Source organism: Corvus moneduloides, chromosome 7 (assembly GCF_009650955.1).
Source record: "Corvus moneduloides isolate bCorMon1 chromosome 7, bCorMon1.pri, whole genome shotgun sequence".
Taxonomy (NCBI): Eukaryota; Metazoa; Chordata; class Aves; order Passeriformes; family Corvidae; genus Corvus; species Corvus moneduloides.
In genome coordinates, this window is record NC_045482.1 from 31,698,817 (window position 1) to 31,725,990 (window position 27,174).

The window sequence follows — 27,174 nt, forward strand, 5'->3', positions numbered from 1 at the left end:
TTCATTTTTGGCCTTAATTGCTACAAAGATGCACTTGCAGCTAAAATGCTGTGAACTATCTAATGCAGAACATGGTATGCATCCAGGTAAAACCCTTAAAAGGTAACCTACTAAACACTCTTCCTCCATGAAACCTCTCCAGTCCTGTGGAACTGAGAGCCTGGAGAAATCCACTACAAGAAGGGAAGCCTGAGCTTTCAGCCTTCTCTGAAGGAAGAAATATGCAAGACACAGCGCAGATGAATCTGCACCTTTTTCTTCAGAGCAGCCCTGCAGCAAGGCCCTCACCTGCCCAGGTTACAAAGCAGGATTCAGCACACTTAAACACAGTAAACCTTCACCAAGGCAGACTTATTTGAACTGCTTATGCATATTTAACAAATACATATGTGATGTTCAGCTTGGTAAGGTTGATAATCATTTACATATTATTGGCTTTGATATTTTGATTTTGTTCAGTTGCAAATAATCTGATTCTGAAGTAAATAATCAGAATGTATTTATGGCTAAGAACACTTTTAATTAAAATGAAGAGTAGCACCCAGACATCTTGATTAATTCTATTTATTTTTTCCATTTTGTCAAGACCTGCTTTTGGGAGTCAGAACAGATCCCTCAAGGAACCCAATGTATCACACTAATGCAAGCTTTTCATTGTAAAGCCTTATTGTGGTTTAAAGTTTGTACATACTGAGCAGTAAATGCTGTTTCTGTTGCACAGCTAACTTAAAGGAATTGCATGGAGCACCATTTTTTCATTTCCAGTTCTGGCAAAATAGTTCTAGAATTTTAACTCTGACGACCTGAACTTATTGCTGGTTGATAAGCCAAAGATTTTCAAATTAAGATTTCATTTAAGATTCTTTGTTCTGTAATAAGATTCCAGTAGCCTGAAAATGAAAGCAGCAACTGCCTTGTGAACAAACTTCTGATGAATAACATTTAATAGAATTTTTCTGCTACAACGACCCATGTTACTCTGGTACACAAGCTCTCCAATAACTCATTGTTATGTGAGACAAGTCTCCAATGCATGGGAAATGTGGACTCCCAAATCCTGTACATGGCAACACTCACAGCCTCTGCTCTCTCCAGAACTCCCACACAGCAGACCATGGATGGTGTGGGTTGGCTGGAATTTAGGAATCCAACAGCCCCCCAGGATTTGCTTCCCTGGGATGAAACAGCTTATAAACAGTCCCCTTGCCATTTAAAATTAATTACTTTCACCTCATACAGTAACTTATAACCTGCAAGCTGTCTCTAAATGTTTTCATAGCAGATTGAGTATTGCAGGCATACCCAAATGTGATATGGTAGCAGTAGGCTGGTTTGGTAGCTATTCCTCTTTGACTTTTCTCAAATTCTCCCCTGTCTGTCAAGCTTCCCCTCAAGAACATTTAGTCTCAAAATGATTCCCATCAACTGAGTATAAATAATGGTTTTAAAGTCTTTATCTCACTCTTGTATGTTGCATGTGAAAAGCTTGATCCATTGCCACTGAATCCAGCCAATGAAGACAATGGAATCAGGAACCAGGTCTTAATCACATTATTTCTTGAGTGCTTAGAACCTAAGTAGGCAAACCCTCAAATGATCCCAGATGTCAAAGACATCATCACAGTGTGGAACTAGATAAGGTACTGAGAATAATGATCCCTGCTCGAGTCAAGGGTATTTGTATCCTATTTTAGCCTGAAAACCAGAGTCCACTGAAGATTATGCAGGCACTAATTTTAAAAAGAAATACCAGGTATTAGCAATTTTTGATGAAAAAAAACCTCAAACTGGCCTAGAGGAGCATTAAAGAAATACAGACAACTGACTTGTCACTGTCCCTGGATGTGTTTAAAAAAAAGACAGGATGTGGCACTCAATGCCATGGTTTAGTTGATGAGGAGATGTTAGGTCATACGTTGGACTTGGTGATCTCAAAGGTCTTTTCCAACCTAGTTCATTCTGTGACCAGTGAAATGCAGAATGGATTCTCTCTGTGTTTTTTTCATTTCCCAATACACACTGGTTTCCTCCAGTAGAGAGCTTTGAAACAAGTTACAAACTTTAAAAGACTGATACACTAATTATATGGTAAAATATATCACATTGTTCATGAACTCTCCCCAATCCTGTCATCTGTATTGCCTGTCCTGTCCAGAGGTGCTCTGCACACAAGAGTTGAGCAATGTGGAATGTGTTCCACTCTACAAGGCACCCAACACACCTGCAGATATTATGCAGATCAATGGTACAACGTATATATGTAGGCTGTAAGTGTCCACGAGGTCAGATGATAAAGGTAAAAATCTTTCCTGCACTGCTGTATTGTGAGGTTGATGATCATAATAGGGAATAGTGATGATAGGAATAAGGGCTTTGCCAACTTGAAATCTTTACCAAGCACAAGCTGTATTCACACATAAACAGTTAAAACCCACTGCACCCATCCTTTTCCACTGAGATCTTCTTCTTTCAGCCCCTGTTTATTTATGGATGTATGTGCATTCAAAGTCTGCCACTTCCCAGCTAATAGCTTGTCTGCTAACGCCTCCTGTATGACATTTGAAATTCTGCCAGTTAAGTACAAAACAAACCCACAATGTAAGTGCAGAGCAAAAACAAAAGAAGAAGAATTGAGAATACTACAGAGAAAAATGCTATTATTAGCATATAAATTTAAAAATCCCACTTGGGTAAAAACACAGAGGTCTCTTCAATGCCCTGCCTAATGTCATCAAATCCTTGAACCGCCCTTGCGTTGGTGCTGAAGGAATCTTTCTATTAATCTTAACAAAGCCAGAATCAGAAACCTTAAAAATTTTGCCTAAAGGCTCTTCCACTGTCCTGAGCAGCAACCAGACAACAGCAGCTTCCCTCTCAAACACAATTGTGTCAGGTCAAGGCTGGCAGCAGGCACAGGCTGTGTCACGTGTGACCATGACAGCCAGATGACCATTCCAGCTGGAACTCCATCCAGCTCGGTAAAATCACTCACAGAGGGCCTGATGAGGTGGTGTTGAGTTCCCCTCCCCTTTACAACTCCTAGGCACAGATCAGACCAGCCTTCATATCCAAAGCTCAAATAGTCAAATGATCACCTTGCTGAAATATATGGAATTTTTCTTGAGTAGGATCAGAATTTCAGTAGGTACAGGCCAAAGCCCAGCTAAAGCAAAGCTCTCACCTCTTCCAGTTTCTTTGGCTTGCAATACTGACATTAGTGGAGATTGGAAGTGTCCATTATAAGTGGACATACTGACATTAATGGACATTATAAGGCTGAGAGTTTGCTAATTCTCACCATATATAAATTGTATGAAGTCTTCTTTGCCAATCAAAATATCTGCATTTCTTTTTTAGAGCACAGAAGAAAATATGCTTCTCCAAATACAGCTTCCAGAACAGTTCAATTAAGCGAGGATGCAGGAAAACAGAGGTAATTTTTTGGGGGCAAAAGAGTTTTGTTTGTTTCTCATACATACTGTATGAATGTATTTAACTTTTCTTTTTTCCAACCTACACACAAATTGTGTCTCCATCAGAGCAATCTTTCTTATCCCAAGGTATCTTCTTCTAAAAATTGCAGCTTAAAGCAATCTTTGTAAGATGCCTAAAAAGTTCAAGGTATCTGAACCTGAATTCTTGCCTATATAACTCTATCACCCCCACCCAACACATAAAAATTGCTGTCAAAGCCGGCTAAATTTGAGTTGCAGAAGTCAAACACAGACAATTTTGTACTTCTTTTTTTTTTCTGTCTCTCTGAGCAGCAAGATCCAGCCCAGAGCTGCTCTCTGCACAGCCATGGCAGTCTGGAGCAGGGACTGGAATCTTCAGAAGAGAGAGAGAGGCAGGTGTCCAAGCTACTTCTAACTAAGACACATGAACTCCACCTTTTGGAGTCAATGCACTTCTTGGCAGGATCTTTTCCTCTGTGTGAGACAAAGCTTTCAACTCCCAAAGATTTCAGAATCAAGGTGTGAAATTATGGGTACAGTCATGGATGTGGAATTGTCGAAAATGTTGCTGCATTCAAGTAAGTGCTGACATGGCTGCTATTATTTAAAGGGAGCAACAGCACTCAAGTGTTTTCTGGATCCTCAAATTAAGGAGGATTCGGGACATGATCCATTAAGGACAGAATCCATATAAGCGATTTATGCTGCAGCTTCCTACTTCTTCCTTCTTAAAAAGCCATCATACTCACACATCTCAAAATGGCTGTGATGCAGGAGAACCAAAAAACTGCTCTCAAAAGCATGAACTTGAAAAAGGCAAATAGTTACCTGTGCTGTCACTGTTAGATATCCACCAGAAGTTCTTATAAGCAGTCAAAATGTTTCACTCTCAATGTGTTGTCACAGGTTACAAAAACACGTTGTTCACAGATGAAAATTTAAGAGAGCACTCGTAAAAATGGAGTTGTAACATTTTTTTTTGAAAAAGGAGGTCATTTCCATGGACAGCATTTGTCAGGTATGTCCCTGAAAACTATTGCTGAAGAGTAGGGGAAAAGAATCTCTACCACTGCTATTCACAGGTTCTGAGGAAATTTCAGGCCAAGAATCAGTTTTCATCCTTTCCCACTGCGATTGCTCTCCTAGGAGAGATGATGTCAGCAACAGCTAAGGCTGAACAGCAGTTGTGGATCTGATCAGGGTTTCTCCACACCTGAGATGGAATGTAAGGAATGCATCAACCTGAACACCCACCCCAACCTGCAAACAGCCGAGCCAGGCAGTCGGAGCTCTCCAAAGAACCAACACTTCCCTCCCTGACCCATAAATTCACAAAGCTGTGCTTTTCTGCAGCCTGTGTGCAGTGACAGGCTAGAACACCCTTTTCACTGGGGCCATGAAGAAAAGGGAATTACCCCACAGGGCTTAAAGGGATCTCAGGCACATGTGGAAGTTGGGCTGTGCCCTTGGAAAGAAGGCAGGCAAGTGAAGGCCATGCGGGCGAGCAGGAGTGCCCAGCATGTGGGGAAACAGCGTGGGAGGACGGGGTGTTCTGTGTGCTCCATGCTTGCAGAGAGATCCCCTCTGACAGCAGCCATGCTCCTGCCAGACTAGGAAGCCTCTATGCCAGAAGACTGAGTTATTTTAGAGCAGCTGTGTGTGGGCTGGAGATACTAGTCACAACAGAAAAAAAAAAAAAAAAAAAGGCTTTTTTTTGCCTTTTTTTAGAGTTTACTTCGCATTTAACAAACAAAATGATTGCCATAGCAACATGTGTATTCTGTTGAACAAATATGTGTGTCAGTACCGCAGACATAAAGGTGTAATTAGTCTGTACTGATTTAAAAACAAATCAGTACATTTGATTGTGTATTCTTTTTTCTTATAATTTTGGTGTTTATCAAACACCTTTTAATAATACTTCTTTGTTATTCTCTGCTGTACACATTTCTCTGGAATCAGGGAGAAAGAAGCAGAGGGCTTGAGACCAGTATTTGCTGTGGTCACAGGAACTCAATCATGCAGAATTCTCACATGACAGAGTGGGACCCTCCCTTACCAACTAGTTTTGGTTTAATAGTCAAAAAAACCATAAAAGCTACCAAATGCCCATTTTGAATATTCCTTCAACACACATTTTCATTCAGTGCTACACAACAAGGCTGAGGAGCTGCAACATTTTCTCATTTCAGACACATATTCCAAGAGCCGACTGTGCTCAGGGCTCCCTGCTTCTCGCTTCAGCCCCCTCGCTAAGGCCTCTCCACACCTTGAATACCTACTTGCATCTATCACCAGAAAAAAAGAATCCCCAAAAAAAAAATCCCTAACAACAAAAAGACTGACTCCATGCCTTTTAGATGGATTACCTGGAGTGCTTTAGAGTGTGAATGTCTTAGCAAGAAATCAATGTTTTTATTTTTTTCAATTATGGAAAAATAAAAATGAAAATTGCAGGTCTCAAACTGAAAAACTCTCCCAAATCTAATGGCCCCTCTTTCCCCTTCTGCCCAGCTCAATTCTGCCAATTTTCATCACTACTAATTCTCCTCTGGTTGTCATTACAGCTCACTTTGTGCCAGGCAGAAGACTAAAAATTATTTCTAAATATATGATTTGTATGAATTCAAAAAGAGAATACAAGCACCACCTCCTCACTCTTTAAAACAGAAAAGCATTTGTGACACTTGAAAATGGTGAAAAATGTGTGTGTTTTTCCTTTAGTAAAATTGCACAGAAAAATATGTACCCTTATGACATCTGCTGTCCACAACATGGATGTTTCTAAAGATTCTCTAATTTACTTATGGGAAAGCAATTAACCTAAACAACTAACAATTTACTGAAAAGTCTACCTGTTCTTGCAACTGCTTTCTGTTGGAACGAGCACCACAATTCCTTACACATGTCTCTATAATCAATCAGAGGTAGGTTTTACCCACTTAATTCTTAATGAAATGAAGGGGCAAAATTCTCAAAATATCTTTTTTGTTTGTTTTTTTATGAAAAGGTAGTGTACTAAGAACCTAAGAAGTATACTAATTAAGTCAAAAAAGGACAACTGTAACAGGACACAAAGGTAATGTCATCTGTGGGAGGAACTTCAGGAAGTGAGAAATATCATGCAGGCATGGATTTACTACGAATGCTTCCCTATTTTCCTATTCAGGAATAATTTAAAGCTTTAATTTTCACATACATTTGGGAACTCTATCCTTCCTTTCACAATCATAATCTTCAACTAACACTTAGTTTAGTGATAGTATGTTACAATTCTCAAAGGAAGATGTTTTCAAACCATAGACTCAGCTTGACTACTTCAATCTGCGGAGCACAAATAAAATTTCAAGATCTCATCACAGTAGATATTCCAGACAAGACTTAAGATTTCAGGTTTGTTTGTGTTTTTTTTTTAATTTAGAGAAAAGGAAAGATAAAATTAATTTTACTAAATCCAACTTTCATTTTCTTTATGGGTTCTTTTTAAAAGTGCTCTTATTCTCTCTAAATGTACATTTAAATTGTTAGGACAATATTTTAAGTGAGAGGTTGCAACAGGGGAGAACTTCATGCTCTTTTGTCTTGGTTTTTAATTTATGACTCTTGAAATTTCTTTTTACATTTTGCATTATTTTGTGGCTGAATAAGCATTGGCAACGTGCTCCTGAATGACTGTGATCTCTGACAGCTTTATATATTCTGTACAGTCATGGTTAAGATCTCTGTGGGTCTAATTATTGTGTTTGATTTGTAGGATGTGCAGTACAGTGCCTGATATTGCAAAAAAGTAAAATGCTGAATCATTTAAATGTTCTTCATATTTTCATCCCCTATTTGCCTGTTTCACCATCCTGCCCCTGCTCTTTTGATGCAGACAATAAAACACTGTAAAACTGGACAAACCGGATGTAGGGATGGAAGCTGTAACATTCCCACTCTTCAGTTATATTTTCACTTTTTCTCCCTTCCTGTCAAAACAGCTGGATTCCCAAAGGGGAGATTCCTATGTGCAGGGACATGATAAATTTTTCTTCAATCAGGAATAAAGCGAGAGCCTACATAAAACATTTTAAGTATGAATCAGTCTAATAACTTACATGAGGAAGGGAAGGGAGAAAAAATGAATTCCTGCTGTAAACGACAAGCACATTTCAAATACCACGGTCCCTGTATGTTTTTTAGAGCTAAAAGAAAGATAAATCAAGTTGTCAGCTTCAGAAGGGGACTTGGTAGGACTCTGCTTTGTAGCAACACAATGGAAATAATCCCAAAAATATAGGGAACACCTTATATGTTTCTCTTTACTCAAGGGAGACACATCAAACACAGGTAAAATCTTCCCCCCTCATATCTTACCCAAATCCCAGTTTTCGGTTTTTTGAAAGGGTTTTATTTTTGCTCCATGCACCCTGACTGATCTGAACTTCAGGAAAACCTGAAATACATCAGATAAACAATAAACTGGTGCTACCTACATGAACTTCTTCTGTTGTAATTACATAGTATTCCTCTTTTGGTACAAAGGAGTTCTCAGAAAGCCTGATTGCAGAATCATAAAGATCTTAGGCTGCACACTTGAGGATATCATATAATCTTCAATCAAATGCAAGTTCCTGATTTATATAATGTATCAACTGACCTAATTTAAATAATTATAAATAAGAGAGATGCAATTTTATTGGTGTAGAACAATTCTGGGAGCATGTTCCACAGATACATAAAGATCCTAATTTTATATTCTGTACTCCTTAAATTCTACTAACCTTATATATGTTATTGATCCCCCACACCTGCAGAGACAGGAGAACATTCAAAAGTCACAAGATCTGTTTGCTTCATCTGTTATATAGAACTGAGTAATGCATCTTCCTCTCTATGTAAGCAGCTATTATAAACATGCAATCAGTAATAATTCAGGGGTGAGGGGGAAAAAAAGATATATAAATGGACAAAAATTCTGCAGGTGGTTTTGCAATGTAGTAACTTTCCGAAGTTACCACATTGGCCAAAAGAGCCCCAAAATTACTTCAGAGAGTCAGCTGTTCCAGCCATAGTCTTCTTTACCTAATCCTGACTGTACTCAGGCTGGCCTAGATCTCTAGATCTTAATTTTTGCCAGAGTTCTATGCAAAGTAGTTTTTTCAGCCTATTTAATAGTAGCTTTTCTTGAAGCAAATGCCACAGAGCAGCTCTAGCAAAACCCACTGACAATTAGCTCAGGATAATAGTTTTTACTGCATCCACCGGATCAGTAAGAGCTGGGGAATATAACGAGAAGAAGACTAAGCTGCAGACAAGCAGAAGAGAGATGAAGAGCATATTTTAGGGCTTCTCTGAAAGATTGTGCCTTCCTGACACTTCTCTAAACAATATAGATCATTTTTATGTGCTATGCCCACGAGAACTGGGAGAGAGTCACAAATAAAAACAGACCTGCAGGACTAAGAAAGTACTTTATACCATAAGCTTGTCATTCATAAAGATGTAGTCAACACTGATTACTTATACATATTACTTCATTTTAAGGTTTTATTATGTCTTCCAACAATTTCCATGAAGATTGTAATTGAATTGCCTCTTGTGCCAAGTTATTCTTATTTATTGATTTTATAGGTAAAATCAATACAAAATATTGTCCTCTAGAATTTTACATTTGCTACTCCAAGGCAAAGTGCCTTGTTCCAAGGCAAGTGAACAAAAGGCAAAACAGATGCTGTGCACCAGTGCATTAAGAAGATCTTATTGTTAAAATTACTGTGCCACTCCAAGTTTTAGTTGTCATATGTGGAACTAGAGATACCATGTTTAAGCAATAAGCAGAAAATGAAAAGAGGAGAAAAAAATGCCCTGATCAATCTTATAGCACTTTCCAGTAACACCTAATGGAAGCTGCAGTAACACCTGATAATACACGAGAGAGGAGCAGGGGAATTAAGCAGGAGCACATGGCAGGGCAGACCTTTGTGGTGACATCCTTCACACCACCTGTGACCCGAGGGTCAGTCCCTGCCTCTCCACAGCAGAGGGGACAGTGTGGCCACGACACTGAACCTCTCAGTGCTCCCAGTGCCTGCCCAGCACAGCCACGGCCCTGCTGCAAAGTGCAGCTGCTCACACGCCTCAAAGAGCAACAGAGTGGCAGAAATCATACAGGCCACCCTTGACATGACCAAAGAGAGCAAAAATCTTCTCATGACCCCTTTAAATTCCTGCTACATTCATGACCTGCTAAGCTCTCACTGGTCACATCCACACGAAATGTCAGGACTCACAACCCACAACTGAGTCCCTTTCCCAGCACCTGAGTTTTCCACTTTATTCGAAAGCAAATACTTGATACAAATTAGTATGAGAAACCAGGATATCAGAGAAACAGAGCAGCTCTCAGAATACAAACAGTACACCAAAACCATGACATAAATATTTTCTTAAACCACTTTGGAATTCATTATTGGAAGACACTGTGGTAAATGCAGTCTTTATAAGTGATTACGTATTTAGAATGAGACGAGACTCTTCCTAATTCTCCTCATATCTGTAGATGAAACACTGCTTATCCAAGATAAGATCTAGATGACAGTTTTCAGTGTCTTCTTATGGATACACCTTTCACAGTCTACAATGAAGTGTGCTGCTGAGTAAGCTTTGATTTCAAACTTACTTAATCTGCTTAGGTATCTTTGTACATTTTGAGTCTATTGACCGGATTCAACTCACCCTAATACAGTCACTTTTATCCACTGCCAGAACCTGAGATGGAGGGAAAAAAACCTTACATACAGACATCACACTATTATTTGGGTTTTTTGTTTTTTTTTTTTCATTTAAGGTACTGAAACCTTCCCCTTGACTAACATAGTTAAGTTGAAAAGATGGAGGAATTTTTCCGTCTGAAATTCCCAGGAAGTTAGAGATCTTCTATGTCAGTGGTAACAGTGGGACAGAGCAGGAATTCACTGAACCAGAGCCCCAAAAAATGTATTCCACTATCAGAAAAGTTTGCTTACAAACATTTCTTTATTAACTCACTTTGATGCTGAATGATTCTGGGTGATAAAATTTTACAGCAAAGGTTTTAAGGAAAAAAAAATAACCAACAGAAAAGGAAAAAGGAAAGGTAATATAGATGAATGGCACAGAGATGGGCAAGAGTGTTTTCTGTAGGACTGGAAATAAATCAATGCAAGTAATTTGGAAGTAGGAAGTCATCAGGGAGAAATATATCAGAGTTGAAAGATCAAAGGGATCAAATGTAATTAGACATGGAAATCTTTTCATATATCACAGGGCCCACCTACTCCACAGTGTAGAATTGCTCCACTTTCATTACTATTTTTCCCCTTTGCATTATGTTCACTTTGGTTCTGAAAGTGTTCAAGAATCAGCTTATACTTTTTAAAAATTCAACAAAGTCTTTTTTTGTTTTTTAACCACTGGAACAGCTACCATAACTACTGAGTAACGAGATTTCAAGAGGCCTCTCTGCTATCAAATGCATGCCACTTCTCTCCAACACAGCACTCTCCCAGAATCTCATGCACAGACTGTTTAAGATTTCCCCTCAAACTGAACAGGTTGTTGCCTCTCCTCTGCCACTGAAGACTGACCCCACAGTGCCCTGCTCTGGATGTTATCACTTTTGACTTATTCTTCTACTTTGCAGGTTACTTCCGTTTCTTTGTTCTCATGTCAACACTGTCCTTTAGCATATAAAGCCCTGCCTTACCCTATCCTTTTATAAAACAAACCAAGCATTTTTAGCTCTTCTTACGAGACAGCACATCAATCTCCCTGGATCTTTTCAAGGTCTTCCTCACTTCTTGAGCAATGGCAAGAAAAATTGCTCAGAGAATTAAAAAAAGAGTCATGAAAAGTCTGAGATATCCAATGGAGGTTAACTGTCAGGAGAAAGACACATTAACACAGATATCCTGACTACTGCTTCTGCACCCTCCTGTGCAAGGCCATGTCAGCTCACTTTCCAATCTCCATGGCAAACTGATTTACTGCAGATGTGTGCAGAGTGCTTAGGGCAATCTGTCTTTTCCCATGTTTCTTAAGATACTTTCATACAACTTTTTTAAGAATTATGGAAAAAGAATGATTTCTCCTTTTCCCATTATTTTTATTAGAGCAAACCCGCACAGTGTTGTCATTTAATATGCTGCTCATAGAAAAAAATGCAAGGCAAAGGTTATTCAAGACAAGTGGGTTGCTCTCATGCATGCAGAAAGCGAGCTGGTAAAGCATTTTACCCCAAAAAAGTAAAAGACTAACTTAAGGATACAATTATTTTACCCAAGATGACAAAAAGCTTCTTGTTGAACTGTGTTTTTCCTTCAGCATATTAGAATTTATGTCTTGTAAGGATAAAACAGAAAAAAAAAAAATCATGTAAATAAATGAGAAACATGTCAGAAACACAAATCTCTGAGAATCTATTAATTTACAGTGCATTCTATGTATCTTCCTCAGCTAACAATAACAAACCCATTATTTCCACACTATTTTATAAGAAGGATTAGTGTGCTATTTCCAAGAGGTTTCACACAGCCACAGAATTGTTCAGGTTGCAATATGATCATCGAGCCCAACCATTAACCCAGCACCGTCACTAAACATGTCCCAAGTGAACTGACACATCCACACAACCTTTAAACACCCCCAGAGATGGTGACTCAGCCTGTTCACACCAGACTGAACAGAATTCATTGAACTTACCTATTTGGTGCAAGATATTACCATCAAAATGAGGCTAAAATAAAGGTTTTCTGTGGCCACCCATGATCTCCCTGAATGAAAGACACAACACCTAAAGATCTACTTCCAGTAAAATCCTCCACGGAAAATTCTTTTGGAGGTTTTCAGAGTACACCCCTCTGAACATGGATTTTTTCCACAGCTTGACCGAATAACTATCAAAAGTTATATATATATATAGATATATATATGTCCAGGCATACTTAAATGATTCCAGGTTAGAGTAATAAAGTGGCAAGTACAACAGAGATGAAATTTGATAGGCCATTTGTGTAGTAAACTATGTCTCCACAGCTCTTTAATTAATGTCCTGAACCAATTACCACTCATTATTCTTGATGCATTGCAAGAGAACACATGACCATATATCACTCTCAATGATCATAACATTTTATGCTAATTTAATATATTACCATATATAACACCTCAAGGTTAAAAAGAAAAAGTCTCTAACGTTTTTGAGAGACATAGAGCTCAGGAACTGACTTTCATTTCCATTATTTAAGTGAATGTATAGATTGATAGATATGCTATCCACTAGCCGTTTGGAGTACTTTAGCAGACATAAAAAAGTAGAAGTGAGGACCAAATTTAGCTGCCAGCATTTTTCATCTACTGTACTCATTTTTTGCTCTGCATATTATTTCAGCTCATTGCTATACATGGGAACCTTCTGTAGCCTCAGACTTTTTTGATAGCCCATCCCAGTGGCAAGAACTTTATAGGAATTGGAATGAACTGGGCTACCCTTCCAGCTCATGCCATACAGCAGCACTTGGCAGGAGTAAGACCATCTGCCCAATTCATAGAACCACAGTCCATCAGACAATACATCCAGTTCTGGTCATTTAACATCTCTGAGCTTTAGACACAACCAGCAAAATTAGCACAGGAGTTCTGCAATCAGGTATCTTCTCATGTCTAATCACTTCCTAAGCACGCTCCAGTCTCCCTCTGTAGCCAAATCAATAGCAGAGAGACTCTGCGTTCTGAATTCCCATTTTTCTTTGGCTGGAACACACGTAAGATGGTTATATCTGATTTATCTATAAAAGTATCAAATACAAGACAAGCAATAATGAAAACAGATATTACTAACTGTGGCAAGAGGCAAAATAATAAAGTAGGTAGAATATGGATTAAGTGAGGATTTTTTGAGATCAAGAAACATATTTGAAAAGGGAACTTTCTCTCTTAGGGATGGAGAGGAAACAAGAAGGAAATTTAAATGAGTAAGAAAGTACATAATTATATCTGGGAGGGCATAGGACTAAGAAAGTTAAAGTCTCACAAACACTAAACAAAGTAGAGAAAACAGCCAAGAAGAGAAAAGCTAGAGAAGTGGAACAGGAGAAAAAGAGAAGCAGGGGTGATATTTCTCAGTTAACTTGGTATTTTTTAATGTGCACATGGAAGTATATAAGAAAACACAGCAAGAATTTGGGAATGCTTCCTGGCAGAACACAACAAACTACTAGGATAAATGTAAAAACCTACAAGCTTCAGACTACTAAGAGACAGATCAAAAAGAAGAGTTAAGAATGACATATCCCTGGATATTAGTAATAGGCAAGAAGAGTGGGAGAGAAGAGCAATCTATTCCTCACTGTGACCTCCACTGATTCTGTGTTTTTCCCCATTCATTTTCTTGTCACATTTTCAAGTTCTAAAATCCCATTTCACTGTCAGGTTGCAAAAATTACTGGAACACTAATATAAGCAAAACTACCCAAATAGACAGCCTTTCTCTGAATATTCAAAACAGTTAATGATGTTCTTCTATTTTTGGAACACTATACAAATAGGACATAAATTGCAATGAGCTACCATAACTTTAATACCAAGCTCATATTTAGATTTTTTCTTTCCTAGCGGTGTTCACTGTATGATGAATTTAATTTCATCTGAGCCACTGAAAAAAGAAATTACAGCACTGCCAAAGCAGATGGCTGCTGTAATGAATACCACAGCTGAGAGTCACAGTGAAATTCCGCTCATGAGAAAAACTATCAATATACAAGTTTCCTTTCTCAACTTTATATTTGCCCTTTTGGGGAAGACTGATTTTTATATGTCTCAAGGTGTTGGAAATCACACTTCAAATTTAATTGCTACATTTTTATTTTATGTGTATATATATATATATATATATATGTATATTGCCTTAATTGTTTTAATAAAAAAATTGTCCATATATATATGTTTATAATATATACTATAATACACATACTGGTGACACAGAAAAGCCTTCCTATATAATTTAAAAAGTAAAAAATTACAGTTTATAAATATATAATATATTCAAATTTAAAAACACCTTTATAGGACTTCTTACAGGTATGAGATTTTCATGTCACTTGGCAATCTCTGAATGAAAGTTACAGTACAGAGGGTTTCTATTATTTTTTTTTTTCACATCACTGAGACTCCAGAACCACAAATATAGCATTATGTGATCACATATGGGTTGAGACTGAGGCACACGGAAAAAAGAACCATTACCTCAAAAATAAGACATATCTAAGGTCTATAACATTCCTTCAAAAGCCTTGTTTAACTTAAAAGGTACAAGATTTGGTTACATTAAAATTAAGGGAAAATAGCCATACACTCACTACTGAAACTTCAATTTGCTAATTTAAATCTAACTACAGTTTATTTACATTATTGCAGGTAAGTTTTCCAACCATTATGGCAACCTGAGCCTTTGTGGTACAATTCCAGGTTAACAGAATTCCAGAAAACACAACATTTTCCAAGAATGTTCACCTTTGACCAACATCCACAGACATGACAAATATAAACCTCACAACAAAGGGTTGAGACCTATACCCTAAAATTAAATTAAACTATTTATGCAGTCCACTCTCTGAAAGAAACCTACAAAAAAAGGTTACATTAAAGCCAATGATCTGCCCTGAACCTCAAGGACACTTTGCTGAGCTGAAAGCACATTTAACACCATGCCCTTTAAGATCTTCATTATGCTGCTGTGCTAAAACTTCCACTGCTGTTAGTGTTGCTGACTCAAAAAGACATCTGGGACAAAAATAAAGTGGCACTGGCATCATGTGACAGAGAGACACAAAGTTACTTCTGCCGGCTAAATTTTCTGTATCTTCCCAAGGACTGGAATTCAAAGGGTTAAATTAGAATTGGTCTCCGTGATCCTCAGGGGTCCCTTCTAACCCAGGATATTCTGTGGAATAGCTCAATGCAGCTTTACAACACAGGGGCTACATGATACAAGGAAGGACTAGAGATAGAAGTCCATTGCAGCTGCAAACTATCTAAACGTATCAACAAATAAACAATCAAGGGGTACAACAGCTTATGCTACTAATTGATAAAGCATGAAAACAAGAACAGTTTTCCCACAGGCAAACCTCTCCCAGGCTAATCTAATCACAGATGTATAGATTCTTCCTCCTACCTCTCCTCCAAGATAAGGTTAGAAAAAGGTGATTTTTTTTCATTAATAAACTATATAAATTCATAAATCCTCCATCAGAGCATAAATGGTAGTTCAAGCTGTTGAGCAGACTTTGTTAGATCTCAGTTTCAGACCCAGCCATCCCCAGGGGACAGTAGAGAGACACGGGATTATCACAGGAAAGGCTGAGGTTCAGCTGTGCTTTGCACCAGGCACCAATTACTGATTTCCCCTGCCCTGCAAGCCCGGCCAGGGTGGTGCAATCACAGAAGGATGCAAAGGCCACGTTCAGCTGCTAGGCTTGGAACATAAATCCCAACGAGAGAGGAGCTGATGTAAGTAGGAGTGGTACCACTCCAAACCCAGCTCCCCAGGAGGGAGGAGCAGCAGAGGAATAAACCGGCTCACACTCCCCTCTGCAGCCTCTCGAACATGTTAAACAGCACATTCACACAGATGTCAGCTAAACAGCGAAGGGAGGCCCAGAAAAGAAACCACAAGCAGAAGAAGTTGACAGTAACAAGAACTTGAATCAATTCTTGTCTCAGCATCCACAAAAAGCAGATGAAGGTCACATTCAGGAAGCCTTCCACTGGAGGAAAATGGAGTTTTAAAATATCTTTAGGATAATGACAGTGAAGATGGCAATTAGAACCACTGTGAGCTGACAGTGCATCAGGGCCAAGTGAATTGCACTCAAAATGCTACAGAAAATAACAATGACAGCAGCCAGCTGTCCAAAGTCTCTGTCACAGTTGTCCCTAAAGAGAGGGAACATCATGAGGAACGAGTTGACTGATCCTGACAAAGTTATAAACAACCTACAGACCCTAAAGGCCAACTCACAGCACAGATAAGTTGCAGAAAACATTGATAAATCCTCTACAAGATCCTGCTGAAAATCCTGTGCCTTATTCATTGTCCACGTGGCCGATGCTGTCACAGTGCGGAGATGACTTTATCACATTTGTGTGATAGCTCAACAAGGGCTAATCCAAAAGTCCATTTTAAAGACAATGGGAAAAGTTCCACTGACTTTAATAGCATTTTCATCAAGTTCAGAAGTGATAAGCACTTGAGGAGCCCGCTAGATGACAATGGCTACTTGAATATAAAGTTAATGATATTTCCTGAGCAGTGAAAGATTGTGGAAGAAAATTAAATTCTGATGTGCTTGCCCTGGTTCTCTGAAGTGTGATAAGCAGCTCTGAAGCTCCCATTGCACCCTCCAGGTTCTAGATCCTTTTTGTCAGGTTCTAGACATTTGGGTAGAGCAGATATTTTCCATGGGACAGTTTTTAAACAAGTTTGTTCATGTTTTGGACCATTTACCGTTGTTACAGGTTGTTCTTACCACAGGTACTGACACTTGAACTTGTCTTTGAAGTGACTAATCTTTTTTCCAAAAAGGTGCCAGGATTTTAAGATGTCAACATACTTGGGTTTCTTCTGCTTATGAAAAACAAGCAAACAGAAAGGCTAACACCTCCCACCCCTGCTCAATGCGTGAATTAATACACAATACAAAATTTCTCTTGTTCAAGACTAAAAACATTTGTTAAGTACGTTATAGTTACACTTTCAGTTTCTGGGTTAGATTCTTCTGACCAAGAACTTGCCATTTTGAATTAAAAAGAAGCTGCAAGTTATATGATCACTCCTATGATTTTTTTTAAGTTGTATTTTTTTTCCAACTTTTCTATTTTAAGCAAAATTTTATTATTATTAAATATGCACCGCTGATAGAGACAGAATTATGCAGAATAATTGAGAAGTGTATTTATTTTTTCCCCCCCTCACATTTTAGAATAATTCCAGATTTGGTCAGCCTACCTGACAATCATAACAAAAAGTGACTGTGAACCTTCAGTCAAAGCTTAGGTTTTCCCTTTGTCTGATTTTCCTCATTTTTGCAGCAGAGAAATATTTCATAAATTCTTCCCACCAAATATGATTGATACAATGAGAACTGTCTCTGTTCATGTGTCTGGAGAGGCAAAGGATGAGATTTGTAATACACACAAAGATACAGAAACGTCTGGAGATTACAAATCTAATCTTAATAAAAGAAAAGGATAAATAAAATTATTGAAAATGGTTTAAGGAATATTTATCTATTATTTGCAACCTTTTGAAACGGAACATTTGGGTAGATGTTTGACATTTGTTTTCTTTCTTGGAGACTGTTTCAAAACAAAGTTTGTTTGGTTGGTTTTTTTGGTTTTTTTTTTTTTTTTTTTTTTAAATCTTGGGACTCTTTATCTCAAGGGGGAACACTGCTGGTGTGATGACACTGACTCAGACTCAGCCACATCGAAAGGATCCCAGGAAGCCATCAGCTGAACTCCATCCACAAAGCAGGATAAACACTGAATCCAGACCAGGAGGCCCAGGGCTTTATCCAACCCGGTCCTGAAAGTGCTCAGCCTCTCTGGGCAAAGTCTAATTAGCCCTGATTGTATTTAACAACTGAAATAAGAACTGCAGATTACATTTGGGAGTTTTGATTTCAAGACAGCAACACTGATAGAGTTCAGTCAAAAGATGTATGAGAGCATGGACGATACTGGAGAAGTATTACCCTATTTGCCTTGTATATGCTTCTACTTTGTATTGTTATTTAAATTGTAGGATATTTTAAAATATTTCAATCAATATTTACTTAAATCTAAGCACATATATGTACATTTTAAAACATTCTTATGTATAATCCTTGCTCCATGCCTGGAAGTGCTCAAGGCCAGGTTGGATGGGGGCCTGAGCAACCTGGTCTAGCGGGAGCTGTCCCTGCCCATGGCAGGGGGTTGGAGTGAGATGATCTTTAGGGTCCCTTTCAACCCAAACCATTCTATGATTCTCTGACATATTTAACATGTGAAAAACTCCTCTACAAAGATATTTGGTTCAATTTTTCTAAAGATATTTGTAAAACCAAACTCTACTATTCGTGTGACTTTAACCACACGCTAGCTCAGCAATCAATATTATGGAATAACTCTGCGTCTTAATTTCTATTAAAAGTCAAAACCAAAATATTTCAAAATATGACAAGTTTGGGTTTCTAGACTGTGCTTAAGCATTCTATTTCATATATCAAATACATCTGAGAAGATTCTTTAGTAAATGTTGTTAGGAAAAAAAAACCAACCAGAAGCTCGCTAAGTAATCCCTAGTTTGTAAATCTAATTAATAACACTGCAGCTAAAGAAAGATGTTAATTGCTATTGGTATAAAATTCATGACCACTGACAATATAGACTATTTTGGCTGCAAGACTAAAATTCTGAATGTGTGATCAATGACAATTTTAAGATTAAGTGACCATTTGGGATTACATTCATCAATACTAATGGTATCTTATTTAAAAGTTTAATGAGAAAGCTATAATGCATATCACATTTCTCAGTAAGATACATTATTATTGAATTTCAGAGAGAGGATATTATGAAAAATGAAATAAAAGCAAAAAAAGCCCATTGTTTAAAATGGATTTTCTAGGTGTATTGAACACATGAACTGGACTGCAGGCATTTGCTCAGAGGACTACTCTTTAAGTAATGCCATCTTGTTTATTTTTGGTTCAGTGTGTCTTTAAGTTAGACCTGAAATTAGTCACTGTAGAACATGAGGATATCTGCATCATATCAACATACATGGCATTTTCAGTAAAAGGTTTTAACATAACAGGATAGTCAGAGCCACAAAGTGATTTTGCTCCTCAGAAGTCGTTTATTCACAGTATTTGATGTGAGCCAGCTCCTGTATTTGAGAAATCAATAGGAGTAGCAGTTGAAGTAACAATAATTCATGCTCAGGGTAAAACCTGTCAAAACTGAAAGATGTATAAAATATTCTTTTAGTCCATATTTTTTTTGGTAAAGAGGAAGGGAATTATTATTTCTTGGGAACACAGAATAAAGTGTTAAAAACAGGTGGGTGCATCAGGTGAGTCTAGTTGTGGTGAACTCTGGCAGATCTCAATCCAAATTAAAGCTCTGTTCAGCTCTTCCAGCCTTTAACAGCTACTAACACAGTCCCCAATTAGGACTCCCAACAGTTCTTGCCCTGTTATTTATTCAGGCTGTCCTGTTGTCTTAGTTTTATATACACAGCCCCTTATTTTTTTCCATTCAGCACTGCTGTGGAAGACTTATTATCACATTATTTTGATAAAAGTATCATTACTACCCCATTTTCTAAAAACCCCCAAACATTGCAATATCACTGTATAACTGGCTTTCAGCTGCACACTATTTCTAGCACATACAAGACATATGTGGAATTAAAACAAAACAACAAAGAAAAAATTTTAAACATTGGGTTTTTCTGTCCATGGGCTGTGACAGACAAACTCTTCACTTACAATGGACATTTCTGGATCACTTCTGCACATTATCCATGCACAAGAGAGGAACAGGGGGGATGACATAGTTGGCAGTTTCACAGCAGAAGGCAGAATTTATGCTATATAAAACAAATTGTCCATAGATTAGGGGAACTGCTGACTTAAATAGTGCAATATTGCCTGTTTCTATAGCATCAGCACAGTAGGATTCCAGCCCCCATGGATTATTATGTGATGTAGGAATACAACCACATGAAAATCAAGAGCTATGTTAAGACTGAGTTCCTAGGCTGCTGGATCTCAGAAACTCAGCTGGACATCACCTAAGTCCTCCTGAAATAACAGTATTCACACTTGATAGGAATGACAATACTATTGAAAATAAATACTTTTTCTGTCAATAAACATTTTGTTTGAAAAGCTAAATGCCTTAGAGTCCATTTTTACTGAACAACAGCAAAGTACAATCTTCTTTTTCAATACTGGCTTTGAACAAGAACCTGAAACACAAATCATGAATTTTCAACTCTGGCAACTCTGAAAAAGGGAAAAAAGCCATCTTCTACCTAAATTAGAATTATTTTGTTTAATTATAAAACTTGAGGTTGAGCAGCAATCCTGTGAGTATAAATGGAACAGAAAACTTCAGTAAGTTACTTGAAAAGCAGCAACACCTTGTCTCATGTGGTTTATTAGGAAGAGTGATCTACTTTTTTTAACTGCTACGCTAGGCTGAACTTGCACAGATGAATCAACACATCCCTTATGAAAAACAGCAAGTAGATGCATAAGGACTGGTATGTGACATGGCAGTTACCACATCAGATTTAAAGAAACAGTGGAAGCATCCAAACAGTACTCCAGTTTCCCATCTTTTTAGTTCCAATTTTTTTTAGAGGCAGAAATTGTGACAGTTCCAGCCCTGTCCTGTAGGCCATCACAGTAACACCCTGGCAGAGAGCAGCCTCAACATCCCATTACAAATATACCAATCATTTTTAAACAATATTGCAGATATATGCAGATCCTCCAGGTATAACTCTGCTACTTCTAGTAAGTGGTGAGGCAGTAACCTGTCTGATGAACTGAATGCAAGCACTTAAAGGACTGCAACTCAACAGGAGTGAAACATGGAGGCTGTTTATCAGACAAATACAAAACAAACATCAATGTCCATGATTCTAACCATAAAATACACTCTATTTTCCCCATCTTCCATTTATGGGGACCGGTGGCTATTATGTTTTGCCACATAATTTAGATAAAATCCTGGATAAAAGTTGGACACTGTGTGTTCACATGAATACTCACTCCTAGGGGATAATTCATGATAGTAGGAAGTGTCATAAAATTCATTTTGCCATATTTTACTACAAAGCACATCATCTCCTCAGGCAAAGACCTTGGCTTTTTATATCTTAAAAATGCCTTACATATCTGTGGAGCTCTATAAAATAAAGTCAAATATATGAAAAAGAAGAGCAGTATGCCAAGATAACCTACAGTCTCACTGTTATATTACCAGGCTCTGTCCATCTAAAACTTAAACTCAAACTAAATCAACAGCCTTTAAAACACAAAGATCTGAGCAGCCTAATTCCATGAATTGCTCAATATTTGACCTTTTAAGCACCCAGTCTTGTCACACCTAAGAGAGGAATAAAACATATCACAAAAACTATTTGCAAGAAATGAGTTCAGATTTTGGGGGTGGATCTCACTTAAAAATCCCTTCTTATTTTTTTTCTTGCTGCCCTAAAGCTGATAAAACCTGTTCCTTCGTGTTCTTGACGAGAGATAAAGATGAATGGGAAAGTCATGTCAGGATCAGACTTTTATTTACGATCTCCTAAGTTCAGGAGTGTGCACATGCATGATTTGCTTCTGGACTCATCTCAAAATGAACAAATGAGAGATGAAAGATTACCCTGAGGACCTGCAGAAATACACATGAAAAACAGGTTTATCTAAAGAACCATGCATTTCTGGAGGAAAAAGTTGATAGCATGAATTTTATATCAGATCTTTACTTCATAGAGAGCATTACATAAAATATTGTTGGCCAGATCGCTGCTGGTTTAAAAAGTCTTTTTTTATTCTTTTGTATGAAATAATCTTGTTGAGAAAATGTTGTTTCCATGTGCCAGATGACAGATTTCATTTCATCTTCGTTATGTGTGTTTCCAACCCTTGGCTGGTACTGCAGATAATGCTCCTCATAGTCAGACTTCCACAAGCACTGTATAAACCATCTTGAAAACACCTGCACACGTTAAAACCAGTGTCATGATTAGAAATAAGACATAATGCAAGGTAGTTTCTTTACCTTTTAAATTTTTCAGAACAAAAATCCACTAATTAATTTCACTGACCAAGAGGTTTACTGACGATTGAGCATTTAGTTTCCACCTGCTCAGAAGAAAGATAATTTTCTAATGCAGAACATATAATTTAAGACTTCAATGAGTTCTTCCCCTCATGGATTCTCCTAATTTGCAGGCAAACTCCTGAAGATCCTTTCAGTGCACTTGAGTAAGCCAGTATCAAAGTCAATCTCTAACAGCTTGATGAGAATGTCACTTGTTTGTCCTTCATTTACTGTAGACCATGGTCCCTGTCATTATGCTCTAAAAATAGATATTATAGCAGCAAAGTGATGACAGGCGTCAGCACACAGCAGAAAGTAACTTGGAGGTTCTTTGCCTCAAATGCCATGTTGGACCTCTTTAATACACTGAACTGAAAATATTCAGATACACTTTTGAATTATTTCTACTAGACGAGTGGCATTTTGATTTAAAATTATTTTTCTCCTTCCTTTCTGAAGAGGATTGGGTTATTCTTCATCCTGATCTTACCATAAGAAGTGTTAAAATCTATTTTTTTTAAGCTAAATATATTGTTTTATTAAAATTCTCTAGCTAAAAATGATTACAGTTTGAAGTCCTAATTCAGGAGAAGATTTCCTTTTTTAGAGACCATATAAATGCTCACGCTTCTAAACTAGAGTTGAACTTTAATCTGTTTTTAAGCACATTTCTGAACCAAGAGCTAAAAAAATTCACACATAATTAATCTTGTACTGAAAACAGAAGATGATGCCTTATTAATAGAAAAGAGAATAAAGTAGGAAAAATTCCTGAAGCTTGGCATTCAAAAGGGCTTCGAAAGCAGGGAAAAGGAAGAACAGTTTGTTTGTGGGAAGAAAAAAAAAATCACATGAGGAAAGAGAGGAAATGATCTCATCTACTTCTTCACTTGCTCTTCTGTGGCACATTATGCTCCAGCAAGAGCACTGGGACAACATGCCCATGATGAGTGAGCAAAACCACTTTATCTGGAATTAAGCTTATTTTCATTTCATGTGGAGTCCAGGGACAAGTTGCAAGGTATAACCCTGAGGGACACCAAAGTTCCCTAATGGTAAAAGAATTCCTAGGACCTCAATTCTCACTCTTCTGCAAATTCACTGCCCCATTCTTTACCATTAATGCAAGAACAGAGTGTCTGATCTCCATTTTCTTATCAAAACTATAAATCAGGTTTTGGTAGTTGTGAATTGTAGCACCAGAAGAGTGAGAAAAATTTCAAATGTAATTTTAACACAGTCCTTATTGAAAGCAATAGTGAAATAATCTTTCTTCTTGAAATCTCAGCCAGCTTAGATACTGTCACCCAGAGTGTCACATTCTTTGCTCACACCTTGAAAGTCTTCAAAGGAAAATCAAAAAGCTACAGTCCTGCAAAACTGTCCCCTCTCTGCATACAATAGGTACAATAGTTTCCCTGGTGCTGTGTTCCTACTGTCCCAGAAGAATGAGGATGGATCCAGCAAGGATGTCTGAGCTCGTTTCCCAAATTGGTTTCTATTACTGATCTGCTGCCTTGCACAATGAGACCTTTTCAGCAACGCCAACCAAATTATGGGGAGTGACAGGCAGAAAGACCATGTACACTGCAGCTGACCCATGGGACCTTTGGCAACGTCAGAAACATCGGAGAACTGATGAAAAGCATTCCAGAAGCGTGAGGAACCACGGAGAAGGGCAGCAAAGAACACACAGAAAGTACCTCTACAATCACCACAGCCTTGTGTTCCAACAGGAAACACCAGACAGCTCCTGGGCTTATGCCAGTACTACCAGCCTGTCCTGTGACCTGCTGGGAAGGAGATGGAGGGAGCCTAATGTCCAGAAATCAATGTACAACACCTCGAATTCCTCAGCAAAAAGATTTTCTTCCATAATATTTTCACAGAGCTAGACCAAACCAACTGCTATACCACAGGAAATGGTTTTCATCCTTGTATTGAGCATAATTTAAATGACCATTCAATTATTACTTTTGTATTCAAAGATGGATTATTTTCATGCAGATTTATGTTTCGTTATGCATAGAGGATATTCTTAATTGTGCTGAAATGACTGCAAATTTAATTAAAGTTTGCCATTCCAAGCATAAAATAGATTAAAGAAAATGCTGACAACAGTAAAATAAATATTCAACTACTTAATTTAACTCAACATTTATTTTTAATCCAAACATCAAAATAATCTTGTTTCTAATTACAATTTCATGACAAAATGTCTTGAAGGAGCATTTGTCTCTATTTCCCTCCAATCTGCTCAGCTGAAACACACTAGCTTATTTATAAAACTGTTGATTAATAAATCTGTTCCAGCTGTATTACTGTATGTTACGAAGAACACAGATTGATGTATGTAAACAACCATTATAATTTTAAAAACCCAAAGCCTTGAGACTCTTCAAAAGCAGAAATCCCATCAAATACATTGCAGGACAATTACACGCCTAAATTTTAGCAAAGAAGGAAAAAAAAGGGGAAAACATAGCTAGTAAGGTCCAGAGGTCTGTGGCAATTTATAGCAGATGGAGAGATCAACCTAATGTCTAATATAAATTACTTGTGGTTCCTTGAACTGGGTATTATTAGACTCAACCATGTAACATATGACAATAAGCAAATCCTCAGTTTCATAAAAAGTTACACTCAAAAGAGGTATGAAGAAAGAATCTGGCCTGATTCTACTGAAACTAACTGGAAACTCTCCAGTTAAGCTTAACACTAAGCTGCTTAGTATTGACTTTAATTCTATAGTTAATAAATTTAATAATTTACAGTTAATAGCCAGGGGGGAAAGTAAAGCAGACAAGAGGATTTCCTCTCATCCAGATGCAGTAAGTCTGGCTCTGGCTGAGAAAAAAAACTCCGAAATCACAAGAATTATGAACACTAACTTAACCCTTGATGTAATTCTGAAGCATTACTTATGAGGAAATATACAGGCTTTCCAAGGCATTGCATGCCTTTTCTCCGTCAGATTTGGAGAAGACAAAAGTGCTTTTTCAGCCTAACAAATATCCCAAGAGTCAGAAAATTTGGAGAAAAAAAGCTTTCTCCAGTTATTCACAAGAATATTTTGGGCAGCTTCTGCATAAATTGCCTTACATGATTTTTGGTGCTTTTTCCTTCCACCTTAAGCATATTTCGGAGCTAAGGTATTAGTGACAACAGCCAGCTATTATGAGTTTCAGGAGCACCACCACCACTTTTAGAAGGCATGACAATCACAGTATGTTTCTGGTTTGAAAGCCATGAGCTCAGCTGGAGCAGTTGAGAGTAAGCAACACAAGCCTCATCCAAAGCCACCCAGGACCACCACCACAGACTGCTTGCCAAACCCTGTTCATTTCTCATTTTAACTACTTCTTGTCAATACAGTTGAGCAAAGAAAACCTCTAGATGGAAAATGTAAATGCTCCAAACCTTTTTCCTCTATGTAAATTCACTGTGAAAGGATGGAAAAGTTTCTTTTTGCAACAAAACCAAGACTGAAATACAGAAAGAGGCTTCTACTGTGAACTGATAGATTCAGCATGCACTGAGAGCTCTTTGCATGCCAATGGACCATCTCTATCATGGGCCAGGGTGTTGTGGTGAGCCATGGCCAGCCAAATCAAGTAGACCAAAGGATCCATTGGTTTGATGCTTCCACAGCCCAAAAGCCTTGAGCATTCAAAAGGCTGTGAAAAATATATAAATCTGTGCCTTACCACTGGCTGCAGCCCTCCCCTCCCCTTATTTCTCATACTTGGTTGTCTTTCCAAAGAGGTTTATATATTAATTAGTTAATTGGCCCTTGTTACTCCTCCCTGCCTACCCCTTCTCCCACTTGCCACAATTCCTTCTCCCCACCTCGGTAACACCCCCTGGCTGATGTTCCATTGGTTACTGTGTGTTTTCCACATATTGTGGGGGTACAAGACCCCCTGCAAGCCACGGTTCTTTGGCTTTCTCCATGGATTTTCCTCTCCAATAAACCCTCTCCCCCCACAAAGAAGACCCTCCACTTCTTTCCTGCCTCGCCATGGGTGGGCAAGGCAAACCCCACCAGGAGCTCCGCCTGCCCTCCTGCGCCGCCATCGGTTTCCGTCCTCCCCGCTCGGAGCAGGCAGGAGATTGCCCAGTGCCAGGACAGAGTGCTAGCAGGACAGTACCAGGGATTCATCCCTGGTGTTAACACATTTTCATGTAATAAAGAGTGATGGATACTTTGACGCTTTCCTTATTTATCTGTATCAGCTACATATGGTATTTCTAAGAAAATCTTAAGGAAAGGGGGAAAAGCCCATCCAAAATCAAAATTTCAATAGAACAAATGAGGAATTTAAGTCAGTAGGAGGGATTATTAAAATCTTTCACAATATAAGAAGCAATCAAGAAGGAAAGCAGCAAGGAGCAAGTATTTTTCAGACACAAATAAAACTGGAACACTTCACCAAAAAACAGTGAACTGAACAACAGCAGCTCTCTCCTATTGATAGATGCATATTGTAGGGAAAACTTGATCTGGAATCCACCAGAACTGGTAGATAAAAACCCTACTTGGATGTAATACCAAGTTAACAAATCACTTTATATCAACACCATTAGAACAAAGAAAACAATCCAAACTTATTCAAACAACCACTGAGTCCTATTTTTTTTGAAAACTAGTTTTTTTCTTTCCTTTCTGTGTTCCAAGATTTATTTTAGAAAACACTACATGGTACTATTGATCAAAACTCTTCTTGACAATGTAATAGCCAACAAAATCTCTAAATACTGTAAGAAACAAAGAATACACTGCATTATGCAGGCTTTCAGACTATCACACTTC

At 38.0% G+C, this 27,174-nt stretch overlaps 1 protein-coding gene across 3 annotated transcripts in view; it reads right to left on the reverse strand.

The window, feature by feature from the left end:
• The window catches only part of DPP10 (dipeptidyl peptidase like 10), a 451,044-nt gene that overhangs the window by 93,117 nt on the left and 330,753 nt on the right, over positions 1 to 27,174 (reverse strand). The gene's annotated exons all lie outside the window — the stretch shown is intronic.